This window comes from Drosophila simulans, chromosome 2R, assembly GCF_016746395.2.
Source record: "Drosophila simulans strain w501 chromosome 2R, Prin_Dsim_3.1, whole genome shotgun sequence".
NCBI lineage: Eukaryota > Metazoa > Arthropoda > Insecta > Diptera > Drosophilidae > Drosophila > Drosophila simulans.
Window position 1 is genome coordinate 2131832 of NC_052521.2, and position 21872 is coordinate 2153703.

At 37.1% G+C, this 21872-nt stretch overlaps 1 protein-coding gene and 1 long non-coding RNA gene across 4 annotated transcripts in view; one reads left to right on the plus strand and one right to left on the minus strand.

The window, feature by feature from the left end:
- The window catches only part of LOC27207406, a 95940-nt gene that overhangs the window by 6797 nt on the left and 67271 nt on the right, over positions 1-21872 (minus strand). The gene's annotated exons all lie outside the window — the stretch shown is intronic.
- LOC120284380 lies at positions 14995-18447 on the plus strand. Its single transcript, XR_005543582.2, has 2 exons — positions 14995-16938; positions 16996-18447. It is a non-coding gene; the product is annotated as an uncharacterized LOC120284380 (long non-coding RNA).

The window sequence follows — 21872 nt, forward strand, 5'->3', positions numbered from 1 at the left end:
GTTCGAGGAATATCAAATTTTTTACTTTTTTTAGATCATTTGAACATTTGTTATTGATAACGTGTTACTACCTAGTTTTATTTCATTCATAAATTTGTTAAACATGGGGAAAACAAAGGAACTGAGCGAATTTATAAAAAATGAAAAAAATAATTAAGTATAACTCTGGTATTTCGGTACAAAATATCATTGATTTATACAAAATTCCACAGGCAACGGTGTATTATCAAATAAATAAATTTAAAAAAACACACACAACCAAAAACGTTGCGCGTAGTGGCCGACCATGTAAAACAACTCAAAAGGACGATGGGTATATTTTACGGATGTTAAAGCAGAATGTTCTACAAACTCCCCGATCGGTTGCCAAAGAACTAAAAGAAGGAGCAGAAATCGATATCAGTGAAAGAACAGTTTGCAGACGACTTAAGGAAGCTGATTTTGGAACAAATGTTAGGAAAGTTATACCACTAATAACTCCACGAAATAAGTTAAAGCGCCTCGACTTTGCCAAAAAATATGTTGGTCAGCATGCATCCTTCTGGAACAATGTTTTGTGGAGCGATGAGAGCTCTTTTGAGTTTCACTGCTCAAAAAAAAAAATTTTGTTAGATTACCGAAGCAATATCGGAAAAAAGTGGCACCAGTATGTCAGTGACTAAATCATTTAGGAGGGTCTGTTATGTTTTGGGGATGCGTAGCCTTCACTGGCTTGGGAGATTTGGTTCCTGTTGATGGAACCATGAATCAAAGAAAATATTTAGATGTCCTTAATAATCATGCATTCCCCTCTGGTGATAAATTTATTGGAGAGTCCTTCATACTCCAGTAGGATAATGCTCCCTGTCATAAGGCCAAAGTGATTACGAAGTTTCTGAAAGATGTTGGCGTAAACACATTGGATTGGCCACCTCAAAGTCCAGACCTCAGCATAATAGAAAACCTCTGGTCATATTTAAAAAGAAAAAGGCGTGAAAACTAGAAGTTGCGAAGAAACCATTTTGGAAATTCAAACCTTATGGAAGGATATCTCAATAGATTATATCCACACTTTGGTACAGTCTGTACCAAAACGTCTGCAAAAGGTGATAGACGCTAAGGGAAGGTATATTTTTTATTAATTTCTCATAATTTTTTAGTTGACTTTTTTTTCAATTTATAACATTTAAATAATTTGTCCAAATACTTATGCCAGTGCTAATTTGTAAAAAAGTAATTTTTGTTAAATCAACAATAAAGTTATCCATATGCTTATGTTACCTAATTTAACTACGATTGTCTACCTATTTACTAAAATTATTAAACAATTTTGCTTTAAGTAAACAATGAGTTACAAACAAATATATTGAATATATTTCTTGTCCAAATACTTATGACCACTAGTGTAATTGCTAAAGACATAAGGATGCGGGAAACTATTTGTGCGCCAGGTTACAGAAACGACGAACTTAATAATATCTGCCATCACACGCCATCCAGAATGCGTTCAACAAATTCATAATCATCCCTTCATCATCGTCAACAAGTCGACGGCTACAATAAAGATGTTTCCTTAGTTAGCTACGATCATCTCCGGAACAAAGAGAATCAACAGTGTTAGCAAAATTTACGGATCATCCAGATCAGCAGAGCGAACATTCCTTTGATGGTTTAACAAGTACGAAGTTGGAAAAATAGTTGGAATTTATTGGCAAGGGGCCAAGCAAAAATCACGACCAAAGTTTCCCGTACGATCCTCTTGCAAATAGATTTGTCAACTATAAAAGTCTATGGGCAGACTTCGCCACCCAGCTGAACATTATGGAACAGAAAAAATAGATTCTACCTGATAGGGTGCCGTATATGTAGCATCTAATTCATTACCTACTTCATATCTTAATAAAACTTTATCTCCTATTGCTATTTCTATATTTTTGGGGTTTAAGTAATAATTTTCCTAATTTGTTATTGTATGATCTTCAATCATTTTCCTTGCTCTGTTATATGATTCTTCTAATCTGAATTTACTTTCTTTAGCTTAGTCATCAATATTAGAAAATGTTTTGGTAAAGTCAAATACTAATTCGTATTGACAATAATTATCTTCCAAAGAAAGGGTCGTGTTGAAGCAGTAGACGAAGTATAGAAGCCAAATGTCCCAATCAGTTTTGTCAACCGATAGATAGGATCGTATATATATATTTTTTTAAGTACTTGTACATTTTCGGATTTTGGTAGTGGGCCAATTCTTACTACCAATATCTACTAATACCCTATCAAATGCCTCTTCTGGTGTGTCGGTTATCGTCTTTGGTGCTTTGGCTATTTTTGATTTTTGGCATGATGTATATTTTTTTATGTGTTTTTTTTTAATGTACTGAGACATATTTTTCCAATAATAATATCTTTGGACCTTGGCAAAGGTTTTTGCAATGCCAGTATGTCCTTGTATCTTATATAGCTTATTTTTCAATTTTGGTCACTGGGTTGAGTAGGGCTACTCTCAATACGTTTTATTGCCCATATCTTTGAAAGTATGTATTGAAATATTTTAAAAGATATTTTCCCACGGTGCTATTTTAACTTGGTTGATTTTGTGTATACCGGCCTGCATTTCAAGCCTTTGGAAAAACTGATCTAAATCGAGATTTCCATTAGTGTCAAATCACTAATTTTATAACTTGCAATGTTTTTCTTTTCATTTTTGAAAAAACATATATTTTGTACATATTTCGTACTTTGTCGAATTTAATGACCTTAAATATGTTGGGCTTTAAAGCTTTTATTGATTGCTTTGGCAATTATATTTTTTCATATTTATCCCCTGCTTTAGTCTACTTTGAAATCTGGTAGTTAGTTTTAGTACTATTCGGTTTACATTTTTTAACTCGTCTATAGATATCCGGCAACATGATTATCTTTCCCCTTAAGGTATTCTACCGTAAAATCATATTCTTCTAAGTATAAGTCCAAACTTGGATTTCTCATTGAATATAGGTGTGTTAAAGGTATGTGGTCACTTTAAACTAAAAAATGTCTACCATATATAGTTACAGACAAAAGGCTACAACAAATTGCCTTGAATCTATCAAATGAACCGTTTCGTATACAAACTTAGTCTAACGCTGAAATCAAAGTTTTTTCCATATAAAAATACGATTAAAGTATCGAGACCGATTTCTGTTCTTTATTGTTTGATGCTCAGCTTGAGATTAAAAATTAAATGTAAGTGAAATTGAGGAGAAGACTCTATGCTTAAGAAATATGTTAGTGTATTTTGGGAGAGCATTGCTTTTGCATTGTTAAGTTGAGGAGAAGCTTCAGAGAGAGCAGGCAAAACTGCTTAGGTTAGGCTTTGTGATTTGTATACATGAATGGCTAAGTGCCGTTGCCAAAGAATTTGTTTATCAACACGCATACTGAGCAGACGGCATACAGTACGGGAACCATGGTTCATGGAATAAATTAAATTGCAAATACGTCACTACCCTTCCCTTAAGAAGAAGCGTATTGGGTTGGGAGTGATGGATATACATAGTACGTGTAATGGAGCTTCTTCCATTTCTATTTGTTGTGGTGAGTTTTGATTTTTTCCTAATTCTAATTTTGGAATCATTTCATCAATGTCATTGTGTTTTACAGTTTTAATTTTTGTTATGGTAAATGGTGTCCAGGTTATAATTGTGTTTGTATGTATGTATTTTATTATTTTATCTGTGTGAACTGACTCAAAATTACAAATTGGTTTTAAATGTTTAATGATATTGGTGACACACTCATTTTTTACTTCTTTATTTTCCGTGTGGTAAACTTTATTTTCTTTTTCTGTGTATTCTAGCTTAGAGACGTTAGAGTAAGGGTAAGGGATTATTATGATTGTGTTTATTTATGAAAAGTTAATGGGTATGTGGGATATGATTAATAATTGGTCAAGTTCCAGGCACCTGTGAAATTGTGTATTGTATCGTGTTTGGTCTTATGATTGTATATGTTAAGTACTGATTCTATTTTGCTTAATTTGATTTCGTCGTCGTCGGATGTTTTGATTATGCGAATTTCAATCATTAATTTCATTAATTGTTTTATGTAGCCTTTCTATGTCCGCCACACCGGTATTTCTTGTGACAAGCTGCAATTCGATTTCCTTACTCTCCAGCCATCATTTAAGGGCCAAACTGAAAAACGCGCCATCTCTGTCTGCTTTTAGTATTTTTGGCTTGTCCAGCTTGATTAATATACGCATTAGTTCATTTTTGCATTCCAACCAGTCCATTGTTTTTATTTCTTCTAATGTGGCAAATTTCGAATTAATATCCATGCAACTTAAGCAATGTTTGCCTTCAGATGAGTAAAAGTCTATCATGAATTTTTCGCGGCAATTTTCTGGTCAGGGTGTAGTTTTCATTGGCATATCTGTTGTACGGTGCTCTGTCTTTGCTAAATTGCATTCATCTATTATCTTCCCCAACTGGGGAAGTAGTACGTTTCATCGAAAAGCTTTGTAGTTTTCTGTATTCCAGGGTGTATAAGTTTTTCATAAGTGCTTAAGGTCTATACTTAATATATTAATTATTAATATATATAATCTTGTGAGAGTACTACTCCCAAAGCGACATCACTTGCGTCTGTGGTTAAAATAAATTTCTTTGCAAAGTCGGGTACCTTAAGAATTGGGTGGTCTGATATTTGAGATTTTAATTTAAATGTTGAGTCATCATCTGGGTTGGTAGTATCAATTTTCATGTTCTTTTTAAAACATTTAGTCATGGGTTCGGAATGAATTTACGGTAGTATCCTGTCAGTCCAAGAAAAGCTTTTATTTCTTTTGGTTTATTGGGAATTGGATTTCTGAATGGCTTTAATCTTTTCAGGGTTTGGTTTTATTCAGTCTGGTGTTAGAACGTGTCGTGGTGGTTTCATGTTTGAGAAACTCACACTTGTCAAGCAGTAATTTAAGGTTGGCCTTTGCTAGTTTTTCGAGAACTAGGCTGAGCGATTGTAGGTGCTCATCAAGGGATATCGAGAATACAGTTATGTCGTCCAGGTACACAAGGAACATTTGGAACACTTAAATAACGAAGAAAAACAAAGATTATGTGCACTACTGCAGCAATACCATGACATACAGTACCATAAAGGTGACATACCGTTTGGTTTGATTAGTAAATTTCTACTTGATCGTGGTAACTTATTGTTGTTTTTGCTTCTGCTAAAATTTTTCTTCCTAATAAGAGATCGTAATTCTCGGAAAAAGGGTAAAGTAACAATTCATTTGCTGTTGGAAACAAAATCTTTGAGAGTACAGTTATACAGTTACTTTTGTTGACAATGAGAGGCCCGTTGCTGGTATGAATAAGAATATTAGAATTCTGGATTGATAAGTCAAATATGTTTTTGGATGTCATTTTAACTGTTGATCCTGTATCAATAAGACATTTCAAATTATTTTCTTTGTATTTAATTATTATGTATTGGTGCAACATTGGGTTCTTGGTTGTCATTGCTTGTCTCGTCTGTATTAATCTGCTGTGGCTGTTGTGTTGTTTCTGAATTTTGGTTGTTTTCAGTTTGATGCTGATATTCTGATCAGTCTGGGTAGGCTTATTGCACTTCCACATCTGACTTGGAGAGCTCTTTCCTCAGTGTAGGATTTAAGGAGGGTAAAATGGGGACTTGGGAGGCAGGATTTTAGTTTGTGGATGAGTCCAGGATGCCAAACTCGGTCAAATGCCTGCTTCACATCGAGCATTACAGTGCAATAATATTTCTTCTGCTCGAATGCCTCGAGGATGCGTTCGACTAGCCGGTGGCACTGCTCCGGTGTTCCATGGCAGCGTCTGAAGCCAAACTGGTGATCGGGGATCAATCCGGGCTCGGCTAGTACAGGCAATACTCTGCGCAGAAATACTATTTCGAGTATTTTGGAGAGGAATGCCAGTAGGCTGATTGGACGATAGGAGGCTAGGTTGGCTTCAGGCTTACCAGGCTTAAGGAGGACAATAACCTCTGCTCTTTTCCATTCCTTCGGGAAGTACCCTAAACGGAAGCAGCCGTTGTAAATGCTGGCCAACATTTGTGTGCAGCGAAGTGGTAGCATTTTTAAAGCTGCTGCATCTATGCAAACCAGGCGTGGAGATTTGCTTTATCTCTTGGACTGCGCGACAAGAACCAGACTCTCCTGAGACGCCTCTTTTCAGCCACTAGAGCCGCAATTTCCGGGGACCAGAGGTGGAGATCTCTGCTAGGTGTTCTCGGAGTAGTTGGGGGCGGTGGTCTTGCGAATTCCGCAGGTTTTTGTATTTCTCTAGTGAGATGTGCGATGGCTTCATCAATGTCCCTTGGTGTATTGAGGAGAGGGTTCGGATTGAGGGTGGAGAGCATCCAGAACGCGAACTTGGCGGCGTCGGTATGTTTCCCAGTGAGCCTCCTGGGCTGGGTTTTCCTGAGGACTGGCGTGTTTACTAGGACGTTTATAGCGCAGTGGTCGGACAGGACACATACTAATTATTTAAACTTTTACAGATATCTGATGTCGACAGTTCTCAGGATTTGGGGGACTTCATGAGCTGCCATAACACCTCCATTGCAAAAGACTTGTTCGATGAGAACAAGGAGAGCAAGGAGCTTAAATAATATTTTAGCTTGCCCCAAGCTGCATGGCAAAGCAATCCAATCGAGGCATGGAAAGGCCGCAAGGCAACAATGCCGGGCCTTTACCGCTTGAGCATGAGTTACTTCATAACATCGGAAAGCTCATTGGCTTCAGAGCGGTTGGCGTCCGCCATTAAATGTGTAGTGTGCGACACACGAAGCCGAAACATATTACTCAACGAGTATTATAATAATCTCTTAATTTAATAGAAATCCATGAATATAAAAAAAAAAATTAAGTTAATAAAAAATTTTTATTGTAAGGAAAAAAAAATTTTTTTTACAAAAAAAAATATCAAAAATATCGATCATTTTATGATATTTTAAATATTATCATCATATTGTTTTAAATCTTTAATATTTTCAGGGTTTGGTTTTATTCAGTCTCGTGTTAGAACATGTATTAAAAATGTGGTTTCATGCTTGGGAAACTTACACTTGTCAAGCTGTAATTTAAGGTTGGTCTTTGCTAGTTTTTCGAAAACTAGTCCTAGCGATTGTAGGTGCTCATCAAGGGATGTCGAGAATACAATTATGTCTTCCAGGTACACAAGACAGTGTTTATTTAATAGAGGTCTTAAAATGTCACTCATGCTCCGTTAAAGGTGACTGGTGCGTTTTTTAATCCGAATGGCATGCGCAAATATTCATAATGACCGTGCTTGGTGAAAAAGGCTGTATATATATATATATAGTGACGTATTCACGCCAACTCATCACGCTCAGTTAATTGAGTTTCGTCTGCTCTCTCTAAAGCTCTTCTTAACGTAAATATCCAAGAACATCACATGATTTTACCGTTTAAAGCTATTTTCTATTCTTTATGTCTGTAACCCCTTCTCAATCTCACTCACATTTGAAATTAGTCTTAAGTTGAAAGTTATACCGTAAAGTTCAATAAGTCTTAAACCGATATTTAATAAAAACCACAACCGAATTTATTCAGTGTTTAATTTATTTCGGAGTTGATCCTAGTTTAAATACGGATCATTTGTTCGACTTGAAAAATAAAAACAATTTAACTTTCAGCGTTGATCTTAGTTAAATACGGATCATTTGTTCGGCTCAATTAAAAAACTATTTAACTGGCGCAGTCGGTAGGATAACTCAAAGATTGCTTGATGCGAAAATATAAAATTTTTAATTCCTGTAATCTGTGTTATCCGCCAAAGAACTTACGTAGTGTTACTGTGAAAGTGAAGTGTTGACCATTAATACGCCTACACTTAAAAGAACAGTGACACACATCTGTTTAAACAACAGTGAACTTCCAACATTTACCGGAGCTATAAATCCAGAAATTTTTTTTTGGTTACTCCGAACAAGTGAATTGCTGGAAAATAAAAAATAAAAAAAAAAGAACCTAAAACTAAATATATTAAGGAATTACCAAATAAGTGAAAAATTAAAATCTAAGTGAAACAAAACATAAGGAAGTAAACTCAAATCAATCAGTTAAAAAAAAAATCTTTAATACGAACTATTAAATAAGTGCATATAAAACAAAACTATATACACTCAAAGAAAATATATATCTAAATAAACTCTATCTAAGCTCAACGGAAAATAACAAAAGAAATAAATCTTAACGTGTTTTCAAGAGAGGAGAGTTATAAACTTCAAACGTAACATAAGTGAAAAATCAATAAGAGTGAATAAAATTTAAATGAAGACAAACAAAAAACTGAAGATATAAAGTTTGAATAAATTAAAAATAAACTAAAACTATACAATACAAAAATAAAAATAACAATAATAAAATTATGAAATAACCGCTACTCACGAAACATCAGTGACTATAAACATTTAAAAACAAAAAATAGAAACCAACAATTTTGACCAAAAAATGGCAGTAGCAGCACCAAGCCCAATAATGCTGTCCGTCTCGAATATGATTCAAGTTGAACGACAAATAAATGGAGTCGAACACTTCAACGGGGACCCACAGACCCTGTATACGTTCATCAGCCGCATCGATTTCATCCTGGCACTATATCAAACGACCGACGAACGGCAGAAGCTCACCATCTTCGGACACATTGAGCGCAACATCGCGGGAGAGGTCATCCGCACACTAGGAGTTACGAACCTCACCACCTGGACGGAACTCAGGACTCATCTGATCCTAAACTACAAACCCCAGAGACCAAATCATCTACTATTGGAGGACTTCCGGAATACCCAATTCCGAGGTAACGTTCGTGAATTTTTAGAAGAAGCCGAACGTAGACGGCAGATATTAACAAATAAGTTAGACTTAGAAAGCGACACTGCAGAAACTACCCTGTATAACCAACTAATACGAACCAGTATAGAAACATTAATTCTAAGATTACCAACTCACATACAGTTAAGAATAGTTAAATGCGAAATTCCGAATTTAAGATCATTAATAAATATATTGCAAGAAAAGGGAATTTATGAAATAGCAACTACATACAAGAACAATACAAAGCCAGTCTCAAATCCCATTAAATCACCTAACAATGCAACTCACAGACAAACAACTAACTACTATAATCATACAACACCATTCCAACCATCATACAACGCCATGTATCAACCAATTCGCCAACCAATTTCATATATACCACCTCAATTACCCAGAACTAACCCTAATCCGTTTTCCCAATACCAATACCGTCAACTTCACCCTCATCCTAACGTATCTGTTATAGCTCAACCTAGACCATTGAATCGTCAACATACATTTGACCAGAACCGACCAGGACTTAGTTATTCAAACGCACTAAATACAAGAGAAAATATAACGACCGGTGGACCAGCACTAAAGAGACAACGACCGTCTGACAGTGGACAATCACGTATGAGTTTTGATGAGGCTCGTTACCAAGAAGAATTAGACCAAACTCATCAACAGTTCAATCCTTACATGCATTACGGGAATCATCCCCAATATCCTTTCGATCTTTACATGCCTTACGGGCCGCCCCCCAACAACATCCCGATTTATTACATGCCTTACGACCCCCCACAACAACATCCGGTTGGCATACAAGAGATGGCAGAGGCACGAGAAGAGCCAACTGAACCTCCTATGGAATTAATAACAGAAGCTGAAACGGCTGAGAATTTTCGGCCCCAAGCCTCGGAACAAGCCAATTCATAATTATTAAACACAAAGGACTCAATTTAAAGACACAGGCTCAACAGTAAATATGGCCACTCAAAATTTTTTCAAATTACCAATCCAAGAGATAGTTCATTGCACAAAAGAAAGTAACGTTACCCAAAAATAATCTTTTCCCTAAACCATACGATTTTTTGATATATCCTTTTTCAACTAAATACGACTTGATTTTAGGACGACAATTACTTGACGAAGGAACTACATCAGTAAATTACGGACCCCGTACAGTTACAATATACGGACACGTGCACGAAATGATCGATGCCTTCCTTCCTTCAGAAGAAATACATATATAAGATACACAGAATAATTCCTTTAGGCTAGACCACTTAAATTCCGAAGAAAAAGCAAAATTGATAACCCTCCTAAAAGAATTCCAGGACCTTCAATATAAGAAGGGAGACCAGCTCACATTCACTAATAACGTAAAACACAGTATTAGAACATCCCATAATGACCCAGTATACAGAAAGCCTTACGGATACGCACCCGGACTAGATACGGAAGTAGAAAACCAAATAAAAGAAATGTTAGATCAGGGAATCCGAGAAAGCAATTCCCCTTATTGTAGCCCCATTGTAGTAGTACCCAAGAAAACAGACACCTCCGGACAGAAGAAATACAGAATACCCATAGACTACCGTAACCTCAATGAAATAACAATAGCAGACAAATACCCAATACCAAATATGGACGAAATCTTAAGCAAGTTAGGAGGATGCAACTATTTCACTACAATTGACTTAATCAAAGGGTTTCACCAAATAGAAATGGACCCCGAGTCTATCCCCAAAACAGCCTTCACAACTAAGACAGGGCATTACGAGTATACCCGTATGCCATTTGGACTGAAAAACGCCCCAGCTACCTTCCAACGATGTATGAACGATGTACTTCGTCCACTATTAAATAAAATCTGTATGGTATACTTGGACGACATTATTGTATTTTCAGCTTCCTTAGAGGAACATCTTCAATCCCTTAGAGCAGTCTTTCAAGCATTATCTAATGCTAATCTAAAACTCCAATTAGATAAATGCGAGTTTTTAAAACACGACACATATTTCTTAGGACATATGGTTTCTCCAGAAGGTATAAGACCTAACCCGGAAAAACTACGAGCAATAGAAAATTACCCCCTTCCTACTAAGCCGAAGGAGATAAAATCATTTTTAGGACTCACAGGTTTTTATAGAAAGTTCATACCCCATTTCTCACAGATTACAAAACCCCTAACAACATGTCTTAAAAAGGACAAAAAAGTAGATAGTAAAAACCCGGAATATATTGAGGCATTCAAAAGGTTAAAACTCCTTATTTCTAACGATCCCATACTTCGATCACCAGACTTCAAGAAAAAATTTGTACTCACAACAGATGCTAGTAATGTAGCTCTAGGAGCAGTACTTTCTCAAGATGGTCACCCCATAAGTTATATTAGCAGAACACTTAACGACCATGAAACAAACTACAGTACGATTGAAAAAGAACTACTAGCTATTGTTTGGGCAACGAAAACGTTTAGACACTATTTGCTAGGTCGACATTTTGAAATAGCAAGTGATCACCAACCGTTGTGCTGGTTGCACAAGATGAAGGAGCCCAACGCTAAATTAACAAGGTGGAAATTCAGACTTGCAGAATACGACTTCGATATTAAATACGTCAAAGGCAAAGAAAATCATGTAGCAGATGCCCTATCCAGGATTACTATAGAGGAAGCGTTCTTTACTGAAGCTACACAGCACAGCGCCCAAGGAGACAACCAGAATTTAATTTCCCTAACAGAAAAAGCGGTAAATAATTACAATAGACAAGTCATTTTCACTAAGGGACCAGAAAAAGTAAAACAGGAGAATTATTATAAGAAAAAGATCATTCATATTTCGTACGAAACACTCACTTATAAAAAAGCCAAACAGTATTTGATAGATTACTTTGTAAACAACCACAGCGCTTTATATATAGACAGCGACGCTGATTTTGAAACAATCCAGGCAGCCCATAAAGAAATTATCAACCCAAGCACCACAAAGGTAATTAGAAGCCTAACTTTACTAAAAAACATTAAATCATATGCAGAATTTAAGGAATTAATCCTTCAATCCCATGAAAAGTTATTGCACCCAGGAATCCAGAAAACTAAGAAATTATTTAGTGAAAACTACTTTTTTCCAAATAGCCAACTACAAATCCAAAACATTATAAACGAATGTCAAGTTTGTAATCTAGCAAAGTCAGAGCATAGAAATACCAAAGTCCCATTTAAACTCACGCCAAGTATAGAATTCTGTAGAGACAAATTCGTTATAGATATTTACTCAGCCGAAGGCAAACACTATTTAAGCTGTATAGACACTTATTCAAAATTCGCTACACTAGAGCAGATAAAAACCAAGGACTGGATAGAATGCAAGAACGCCCTGATGCGCATATTTAATCAATTGGGAAAACCGAAGCTATTAAAAGCAGACAGAGATGGTGCATTTTCAAGTCTAGCATTAAAAGAATGGTTAGAAACAGAAGGAGTGGAACTACAGCTAAATACCACGAAAACAGGAGTAGCAGATATAGAACGTTTTCATAAGACCATTAACGAAAAAATAAGAATAATCAATACTATGAAAAATACTGAAACAGACCTGAGTAAAATAGAAACTATACTTTATACTTACAATCACAAAACAAAACATGACACCACGGGACAAACGCCCGCTCACATATTCTTATACGCAGGACAACCTACCTTGAACACGCAGGAACTAAAGAGAACTAAAATAGACAAGTTAAACAAAGGTAGAGAAGACCACGATATCGACACAAGATACAGAAAAGGACCATTACAAAAAGGCAAATTGGACAACCCACATAAACCAACCAAAAACGTAGAACAAACAGACCCTGACCATTACAAAATTACTAATAGAAACAGAGCTATGCATTACTACAAAACACAATTCAAAAAACGAAAGAAAATTAATCAAACCCATACCCCGACTCAAATGGCTACCAGTTAGACTACATAGATTCACAATTATATTTTGAAAAAGAAAACAAAGTGTATAGTAATGAAAATAAAGAAATAAACAATGAATGTGTCACCAATATAATTAAGCAACTAAATCCAATCTGTAATTTTAAGCCAATACCCACAAATGAATTAATGAAATATATAGAATAATAATGTATACTAAACTAAAATTAAGAAAAAACCAAAATCAGCACACACCACCACAAACTGGAATGGAAGAAGTTCCACTACCCTTACTATATCCATCAGTCCCAGCCCAAGTATAGGCTTATCTTTAAGGGAAGGGAAGTGACGTATTAACGCCAACTCATCACGCTCAGTTAATTGAGTTTCGTCTGCTCTCTCTAAAGCTCTTCTTAACGTAAACATCCAAGAACATCACATGATTTTACCGTTTAAAGCTATTTTCTATTCTTTATGTCTGTAACCCCTTCTCAATCTCACTCACATTTGAAATTAGTCTTAAGTTGAAAGTTATACCGTAAAGTTCAATAAGTCTTAAACCGATATTTAATAAAAACCACAACCGAATTTATTCAGTGTTTAATTTATTTCGGAGTTGATCCTAGTTTAAATACGGATCATTTGTTCGACTTGAAAAATAAAAACAATTTAACTTTCAGCGTTGATCTTAGTTAAATACGGATCATTTGTTCGGCTCAATTAAAAAACTATTTAACTATACATATATATTTATTTGTAACTATAGCTATCGATATGCGATGCTCGATAATCATCGCAAGGGGAAGCGTCGTGAGCGCAGGCAGAAGAGGAAGAAGGAGTTATAAGAAAAAGGACAAGCATAGAGCCGAAGAAGAACAAAGCCAGTTGAAAGTTTTGCAGTAAAAAAGATCGTCAAGCCGAAAGTTGTCGTGTCCGGAGTAAGGCAAAGTTGTGTAGTCGTCGTATATCCGGAGATCAAGAAGTGTTTGTACCCGACTTCGATGGCATCAGCATCCCAGTGGAGATTTGGCTTGAAAATTTTGAGCAGAATGCAGATGCATATGAGCTGACGAAAAAACAATGATATGTGCAGGCACGAGGAAAAATGGTTAAAATGGCCAACTTGTTTCTGGAGTCAGAGTTGGTGAGCACATATGAGCACCTTAAAAATGCCCTAATTGGCGAATTTAAGCGCGCGTCGAAAAGTGCCGATGTACATGCAAAGTTGACGCACAGGAAGAAGAAAAGCGACGAAAGCATGCATGAATACATGCTAACAATGAAAAAAATTGCAGCGCTTGGACAAGTCGATGTTGAGTCTATTATCGCTTATATAGTTGATGGCTGGATATTAAAAGCGAGTTCAAATTTGCATTGTACGGCAGAAAATCATACAGCGAACTGTTGGAAAAATATGAGTTGTACGAGAGAAAGTGTGTTATCGAAAAACCGGAAAAGCAATACAACGGTGACAGAAAAAATATAACCGATGGAACCATGGTGTTCTTCTGGACCCAAAACTAAAATTTTCTGACCATATTTCGTCTTTTGTCAATAAGGCCAGGGGTGTGCTTGGTTTTATAAAAAGGTGGTCTAAGGAATTTGATGACCCTTACTTGACTAAAACCTTATTTATTTCGTTAGTCCGTCCGATTCTCGAGTACGGATCACCTGTTTGGAGTCCACAATACGCAGTCCACTCGGACCGCATTGAATCGGTCCAAAAAAACTTCTTACTTTTTGCCTTGCGGCGCCTAAATTGGGATGCAAACCGTATATTACCTCCTTATTCCAGTAGACTACTTTTAATTAATTTACCGTCCCTAGCTAACCGTAGAACTATGCTTGGAACAGTCTTTATTTGTAAGCTTATTCGTTGAGAGAGTCCCGACTTGATTAGTCGGCTTAACTTCTCGGTTCCAAGTAGATTCACTAGAAACTATATACCCCTTATCTTAAATCATTGTATATCTAACTATGAGTTGCATGACCCTTACAGAGTTTTATGTTCTGACTATAATAGACTTTATCTGTAATCTTGACTCTCTACCGCTCTTAAAGCAATCGATTTTAACTTTTCTATTACATATTTAGATCCTACTAACACTAATATTTAAGATAGTTATTTTACATTATATTCATTTCCTCGTCCCTGTTCTCTTTTTTATATCGCGTCTATATATTCTCGCGAATCGAGCCGTACGATACACGGCAGCGCCCTTCGGTCGGTTGGGCGGGAGGTGTGGCCGTGGGACCCGTGCGAATTACTATAAAAAAAAAAAAAAAAAAGAAGTATTCGTTGCTACAACTACTCTAATGAACACATGAGAAAAGACTGCAAGGCAGAAACAAAATGTTTTAAATGTGCAGGCAGCGGTCATATATCTTCAAATTGTCCACAAGCTGTAAAAAGTGTTCAAGTCGTAAATGATACTAAGCGCTTGAAAGTAGTTTTGCTGAACGGTACAGAGGTCGCCTGCCTTGTGGACACAGGATCCGATGTGTCAATCGTATTTCAGTCGTTGTACAATAAACTTCAAAGTACTGTGATGCAAAAGTGTTATTCCGGTCTACGAGGCCTTGGAAACGCTACGACGCAGCCGCTAGGTTCATTTATGGGCAGAGTACACGTTGACGGGATCGAAGCCATACGAAAGTTTGTTGTGATACCAAACAATCACATCGAGAACGACGTAATACTTGGCTTTGACTTTCATCTTTATAAAGGCGTCAGCGCGGCCGGAATGCGCTGAATCAAAAGAGCTAAGTATGTACAATATTGTTGGGACTGGTAGTAACATAGATGCTTCTCCACAGTACAAGTCGATGATCGAGTCAATGATAGCAAGCCAGCCGAAAACAACGCTGAATGTCCGGTGTCGATAAAGATCGGGATAGAGGAGAGTACAAAACCATTTCGTCATCAACCAAGCCGTCACTTAGCTGTGGAATCCGAGTCGATCAGAAAACAAGTTCACGCCTGGTTGCGGGATAGCATTGTGCGCAAATCTTCATCGAACTTTGCAAGTCGACCCGTCGTTGTCAAGAAGAAGAATGGCACGGACAGAATCTGCGTTGACTTTCGTCAATTAAATAGTATGGTACTTAAGTACTGCATCCCAGTGCCACGCATGGATGATGTGCTGGAACAGCATCAGTCCGCAAATGTATTCGTAGTTATGGATCTAGAGAATAGCTTCCTCCACGTACCGATTGAGGAGTCCAGCCGCAAGTTTACAGCGTTCATAACCGAGAAAGAGCTAAACAAGAAACAATCGGATGAGCTAAAGCAGCGCATGAATACAGATATCCTAAACAGTTTGGAATTCATAAAGACCAACCTTTAGCGATCTGAGATGGAGGGCCGTCAGCGTTTAGAGCAGCGTTTAGATGACACTGTACGGGAACTAGCTGCTCAGCGTCGTCACTTCAAGGAGGAGGAGGAGAAGTTCCGTGAATCAATTAACGAGTTGGTGGCCAAGCAGGAGGAGAAAATCAAGAAGCTTCGCAGCTCAGAGGCTGAACTGAAGAACTGAAGTCAGCCCAGGACGATCTAAAGAGCTTGCTAGAGAAGCTTACGGAAGCTAATTGCACTATTCGGACGCTGCGTTCCGAAAACACGAGCCTGGTTGAATCTCTTAATGTTGTGGAGGTGAATTATGCTAACGGAATGATACAGCATTCTGCAGATATTCAGGAGCTAACCCGTTACAAGGCCGAATTCTTCAAAGCCAACGACGCACTCAACCAATTAAAGTCAGGTTGGGAATCATTGCAAGCCGCATACGATGAACTTTTGCGTTCGAATGTCGAAGCCCAAAAGCTGCTGGACAAGGAGAGGGAGGAGTCAGAGAAGAGAGTGGCTGATTTGCATGCATTGAACTCCAACTTACAAATCTGTAGAGGCGACTGAAGCAGTGGGTCATAAAAATCTCGATGAATAATCGATAGGGGGTTGGCGGTCAGCAGTGACACACCAATGTAAGATGCAGTAAGATGTAGCTAGAATATACCAGACTAGATGCAACCCTTATAAGCCGCACCCGATAAGTTTGGGATAATTCGGTTATCGGGAAAAAGTGTGGTTCAGCTGATCGTGCAATATTAAGCCGAAAAGATCGTTGTTTGGCGCAGCCATCTCACCGCCGCCTTGTCGCCCCAGTTTCGACTGGGTCAATCCCAGGTTAGTAAACTTCAGAAAACGGTGAACTGTGGTTTGATGCGGGAAATACAACCACAGCAGAAATTGAAGGCAGGAGGGTCTTCGCTTGGCATCTTTTACGTATCCGCATCACTGCCCTGGTCCCACAGTTCTACGGGGCCGCCACCGGCGGGCAGAAGGAGAGACGATAACTACGCCAGGCCGTGAAGTGGAGCGCCTTCCCAGCGAGGAGGAGCGAAGGACCAGCCGCAGTAGCAGGACCGCAACCGCCCTAAACCGGGACCCTAGGAGGATTGTTTAAATAAATAGCCAAAAGGCAACAACTCCGAAAGTGAGGTTAAAAGAGGCGAAAAATTTAGCGGGATTTAGTCCGGAATACACAGTGCCCAAATGGAAGTTACATTTATAGCGCGATTGGTAGTCCAAAATGGACATAAAGAAAATTAAAAACAATAGTGAGTTTAAGTTGATCTAAATTCTGAATTTATGCGGGAAAACGCTAAATATCAGGGCTAACCTGTACTTAAATGTATTAATTCCCGAACCGCCATCTTGAACGTAGAGAGAGAAAAAAGCTAAATTTTTTTTTATGTAATTTAAGTTTAACAATAAGCTATAAGAATATGTACTCGAGTAGGAGACTCAGTCATGCCGTTTTGTAATTTTTCTTGCATTTGAATTGAATTTCCGTTCGTACTTAAAATTTGTATATAGTAGGTAAGCTAACCTAAGCTAGTCATTTCTTTAGAAGAGTTCATTTTCTGAGAGTGCCCCTTTGAATTTTCGAGTAAGAATTCATGAGAGTTTGTTCGCAGTCGTGTGATCCAAAATTATACCTTCTCGAAGTGTTTGCGGAAAATGCCACGCTTTCGTTTCAGCTCATCTGCGCCGGGAGATCGATCTTTCGCCGAGGAGTGAAAAGTTGATTGAGTTTCATTTATAAAACTTTAATTTCTTATTGGAAATATTCGGTAGTACACCGATAACATTTTACTGGAGGTCATCATTTCTTTTATGGCGCGCCAAGTATCATATATTTTATACACACTGCTAATAAACAATTAATACTAATGGAGTGGCGATAGCAGCCGTTTGAAATATAAAGGGGAAAAAAAAGAAAGGAGAAAATCTAACCGAATTTACTCTCGGCTCACTCTCAAACAAAATTAATTTTTCTTCTCGTTAAGGATTCTTATAACGATAAAACCCAAAAAAAATAATAATTCATGGAACAAGATTATAGAGAGAACTCTAAAAATAATGGAAGATTTAAATGAATGCTTTGTTCCTTCCCTTAAATATATTTAGCCTCTAGTAACTTTAACTCTTTAATTGTAACGGTCTCGAATATCGACTTAAACCTTCTTTTTCTGATCTCGCAACTAAGAAAAACCTTGCTTTAGGTTCTTTGAGTTGCTCTAGTTTGTATTGCCATATTTACTTGTTTCCTTTAGTATGTACTTATTTTTATAGATATAAATATTGTTATTAACGATTAATATTGAAAATATGAATTTCTAAAAACCTAAATACTGACTCAGCTGATGTTTCTCCGGACGTAGGGTACTAAAGGGGCCACTAGAGCTATGCTCTTAAGGAAAGTGGTCTTAGGTAGGGTAGGGCAATACGCGAACACGATTCCACCTGTGCTTCGCAGGCGACAAAATTCTCAAACTTTCCTCCCATTCTAGAACTCTCCGCTTCCGAAAGTATTAATTTGCTTCCTCCGATTTTGTATACTAGCTGCTTCATTTTGTTGTTGTTGTAAGCACGCTCAATTTCTTGGGCTTATTCATTATTGCCTGTAACGAAAAGATATCTGTACAAGCAAGACCACCACACCCAACGCCATGAGCTAGAGCCGGCCTCTAAAGCGTGCACCCGCAAGTACAGGTACTCTAGTCCAAAGCGCTGGCCTCGAAACTAGCTGTTCTGGCCAGTCAAAGACAAAACCCGAACTCTTCCTTGAATGAGTCTGCAATGGATGGAGATCAGAGCCTGAATGCTTCTGGACTAACCGAAGGGACTGCCGAAGAAGGACCTACAATACAATAGAAGGCCCTACAATACTACTGCTACATGTGCAGATAATATGAAGCTATGGATGTACACGCCTACAAATGAAGACCTATGGTCGTCTGGGTCAGACGACAGTGATCAGGATGGCCGAATGCAACGATAGTTATCGATATGCGATGATCGATAATCATCGCAAAGGGTAGCGTCGTGAGCGCAGGCAGAAGAGGAAGAAGGAGTTATAAGAAAAAGGACAAGCATAGAGCCGAAGAAGAACAAAGCGAGTTGAAAGTTGTGCAGTAAAAAAGATGTCAAGCCGAAAGTTGTCGTGTCCGGAGTAAGGCAAAGTTGTGAAGTCGTCGTATGTCCGGAGATTAAGAAGTGTTGGCACGAGTCATCTTTTTATTAAATACCAAATATAATAAGCAAACTATTATAATATCAAAATATTACTAAGATAAACAATTGTGCTAAACAATAAATATCCTATAAATATCATTGGTTGTCATTCCTTGTCTCGTCTGTATTAATCTGATGTGGTTGTTGTGTTATTTCTGAATTTTGGTTGTTTTCAGTTTGATGCTGATATTCTGGATAATATTCTGAATGGTCGTAAGTTGGATAGTAAAAATAATCATAAGGGACAAACTGCTGATCGCTTTATTAGTTGATTGGGTACATAGGAACTTGAGTTTTGTGTTGATTGGGGATTTTTATATCGGTGTTGTTGTCTGAACCTGTTCTGATCGAATGCATTGTACCGATGGGTATTAGGAATTGGTCGAGGTGTAAAGTTTACACGTAGGCTTGGTCGAAAAGCCTTGTTTGCATGTTGGCTTGGTTGAAATACATTGTTTGGACTAGGGTGATAGGGTATCGGATGACGATAAGGTGGATAATTAGTTGGTGGTGTTTCATAACTTTGTGGAGCTTGATATGGCACTGGGGAGTTATAATGTGGGAAAGGGTTTTGGATAGCTTCTGGTTCTATTGTTAGTCTGATTAATATTGTAATTATATGATTTTTGTGGCTTATCAGAATTTTGTTTTTGAATAAAAGAGCTTGTATGACTCGCTCGTTCATACAATTCTTTTTCTTGTAAAATGTTTATAAGTGTCAGTATTCTGTCATTCTGTCAATTTGTTGTTGTTTTTGTCGTTGTTTTCAAGTTAATTTAATATTGTTTTTTTTTTTGTTATATTTCATTTTATTTATTTAATTTTATTTAATTTTATTGTTGTTTTACGGATCTTAGTTTCTATGTATCTTATATGATTTTTTTTTGTCTTGTCACAATTATTATTATTATATAATATTCTTATTTTTAGTTTTTGCTCTTAAGGTAGATTTTGATTTTCACTATTGCTTTTTCGTGGGGGTTTTAAGGTAACCAATTGGATTTATAGCCTCTCACAAATTCAATAGCGTCTTCCTGATAATAAATTCAGGTTTGTTGTTGACCCTGCGTTATACGGTTTGGCGCTATTGTCGAGGTTTCAATCAAAACTTAACACGATATTGACCGGCGCATGGGTGTCTAAGAGCGTGGTGTTTTTAGATAGCGATTAAATATATCTTAAGACTTTCATGACCGATTTCGCCAGTTACCAATAAAAGGCTACAACAAATTGCGTTAAATTTATTAAATGAACTCGTATGAACATTTCGTATACAAACAATATAACGCTGAAATCAAAGTTTTTTCCAATGAAAAAGACGATTAAAGTATCGACCCCGATTTTTGTTCTTTATTTTTTGATGCTCAGCTTGAGATTGAAAATTAAATGTAAGTAAAATTGAGGAGAAGCTTCTGTGCTTAAGAAACATGTTAGCGTATTTTGGGAGAGCATTGCTTTTGGATTGTTAAGTTGAGGAGAAGCTTCAGAGAGAGCAGGCAAAACTGCTTAGGTTAGGCTTTGTGATTTGTATACATGAATGGCTAAGTGCCGTTGCCAAAGAATTTGTTTATCAACACGCATACTGAGCAGATGGCATACAGTACGGGAACCAATTAAGTGCTTTATTGTTCATGGAATAAATGAAATTGCCCGGTTTGGGTGGCGCAAATACGTCACTTTATATATGGTCTAAAATGATTTATTGCCCAATGAATTGTTGCTAGTTCTTGCTCTGTTGTGGACTTATTACTTTCTCCCTTTGTGAAGGTTCTTTAGGCGTATGCCACAAGAAGCTGTTGACCGTTATGGTCTTGCGATAGTGCCGCTCCACATACATGTTTACTAGCATCTGTGGTTATGCAAAATTTTTTGCTGAAATCTGGGTACTGAAGAAGTGTAGGTTTCATTAATTCCATTTTAAGATACTTAAATGATTGTTCGCATTCGGTCGTCCATTCAAATGGTACTTTCTTTTTACAAAACCTCGTTAAGTAGTTTTTCTTACAAATTTTGAATGAATCTTCTATAATATAAAATGCAACGAATCGTCTAGCTTCGTCTGCAATTGCTGGTTTGGCATAGTTTTTGATTACACTGTATTTGGTATCACCAGGAAGTATACATCTGGCAGTATTCTTGTGACCTAAATATGTAACCTCTTTCATAAAGAAAGTACATTTTTATGGATGTAGTTTTAGGTTATGCTGTCTGCATAATTTGAATACGTCGGTTAAGTTCTCTAGCATATGCTTTTCAGAACAACCGATTACTACTAAATCATCCATATATAAAAAAGCTTGTAAACCTGTGAACGCAAGTGCCATCATTCTTTGGTGGTACTTTTGGTGCTATTTTTAAACCAAATGGTAATCGCATTTAACGGTATGCACCTGTTGAAGTTGAGAAAGATGTTATATTTCTTGACTTTTCTTCTAATTCGATTTAATGGAATCCAGACATCAGGTCTAGGCACGAGAAATATTTTGCTCGTCCTAATTGATCAAGATTATCTTCTATTCTTGGAAATTGTGCTAGCAATT